We start from the raw sequence: 2,500 nt of genomic DNA on the forward strand, positions 1-2,500 counted from the left end.
TTCTTTTTAGTATTAGTGTGACCTTTGTATGGTGGAGCAGAAAGCGAAAAGGACCTAATGTTGTATTGTTTACAAATACGATAATTACATATATGTTACTGGAAAACACTAAGTTAGAATAGAAGCTATCTATTTGAAAATTAGTTGAGTACTAAATTTATACCAAAATTCAAAGAAGTAATTAGTTAAATGAATCTCTGTCCTATGAGTTACAAGGGTTGCTCGTAGGCTGTTTTTCTACCTTTTTAAAAGCTGCGAAATATGCAAAACCTCATATTTTCATTGCCATTATAAAATCGCTCCGATATTTCAATGTGTTTTAGATGTAGTTCAGGAAAAGTGTCGTATCTATTCTAATATTCCAATTTATCTACATTTCTCTGAGATACTTGAATCTTTGAATCTTATAACTAAATGACACTACCCTATTATTTTAGTCTGGTCTTGGTGATAACTTTTACTCTGCCTAGAACTCATTTACCACTGTCAGATTCCCAAATAACAATTAGTACGTCTCCCATTATGGGCCCTTTGTCGCCATAGAAGATATCTTAATATCATATACTACTGAATTTACTTTATTACGAATTATACGACCATCATTTGAATATACACCAGAAGCTAAAATGTACTTTCAAACTTCGTAGCATCCAGTCGCATGGTAATACTGTATAATAGGTTGGTTACTGGACTAGTTGCGACTGAAACATCTGATACAAATAACCAAGGCCAATAGAATTTTACAGGTCAACGGTTCAACCCACGCGCAGCTTTCGCTCGGATAGCCGTTATTAATGTGACGTCACTAGGCACAACTGAGACACGTGTTCTCTCTCTCTCTCGCAACCACCTAGGGGCTAGACGCACCGTCAAAAAGCCCCTGTCCGGAGAGAAGCTCCGGGCAATCTAAAGAAGAAAGAATCTCTCTCTCGCTTTCTTTCTCTCCTCTGTCTCTCTCTGACTGCTTATCCATAATCTCATTTAATTATACTGTTATTATTGTTATTATTATTATCATTATACTTTTGATATCAATAATATAATTACAATAATAACAACAACAGCCACCAACAACAACAATAATAATAGTAACAATATCAGGAGTATTACAATAATAATAATAATAATAATAATAATAATAATAATAATAATAATAATAAAACAATATTGCTATGATTATTATTATTCTTTTACTCTTGATACTATTATTACTATTATCATAATTATACTCCTTATATTATTATTATATTGTTTTTATCATTATGGTTATCATTATTATCATTATCAATTATTACCATTATCATATATGATGGAGGCGATTTATATTTATACAATGGTGACCTCTCAATAATCATATTTGGAAATTTAAGAAAAAAATATGCTAAGGTGCAAAATTGACCGGACGACATAAATTTGTGATCTAATTTATTTCATAATATTGCCGTGAGACAGATTGAGTCGGAGAGAGATGGATGTCCGACCTTCTGGGCCCAGGGTTGCCATGCAGGCCAACTCGAATTATTGTACGGCGATAGCCAGATTATGGTATTTGACTTGAAATTATGGTACAAAAATGTCAGAATTATGGTACATATTATGGTACGCTGAATCCTAATTCATCTTTATATATAAATATATATATTAGATGATAACATATTCCTCTTAAGAATCTGTATGCTAAAATACAGTATACATGACTGTAATGTCGAGAGTTTACAAGAAAGATTTCTTTATTAAAAAAAGACATTTTCCCCAAGACACACGTGTCTTCATAGGATTGCTTTTCCCTTTCTATATATATATATATATATATATGTATATATATATATATATATAAGATTGCATGCTTGAATAATATGTATATATATATGTATATATATATATATATATATATAAGATTGCATGCTTGAATAATATATATATATATATATATACATATATATATATATATATATTATTCAAGCATGCAATCTTACATATATACATATATATATATATATATATATATTATTCAAGCATGCAATCTTATATATATATATATATATATACATATAGCCTATATATACGTATATATAAATATATATATCTATATCTATATCTATATCTATATATATATATATATATGTATATATATATATATATATATACATACATATGTGTGTGTATGTGTATTAAACAGGCTGACCTAAGACTTAATAGTTTATATATGACATATCTTTTATTGTTGTTATTTATTGTTATTTATTTCCTTGCTTCCTTTCCTCATTAGGCTATTTTTTCCGGATTTAGCCCTTGGGCTTATAGCATCTTGCTCTTCCAACTAAGGTTGCAGCTTAGCTAGTGATATATATATATATATATATATATATACATACAGTATATCAAATATATACATATGATAGATGTGTGTATATTTATATGTTATATATTTGAATTTATTTCCCTTTGATACATTCGAATATTTGTATGAATATGTGCACTATATATATATATATATATA

The sequence above is a fragment of the Palaemon carinicauda genome, chromosome 7, assembly GCF_036898095.1.
Source record: "Palaemon carinicauda isolate YSFRI2023 chromosome 7, ASM3689809v2, whole genome shotgun sequence".
Lineage (NCBI taxonomy): Eukaryota > Metazoa > Arthropoda > Malacostraca > Decapoda > Palaemonidae > Palaemon > Palaemon carinicauda.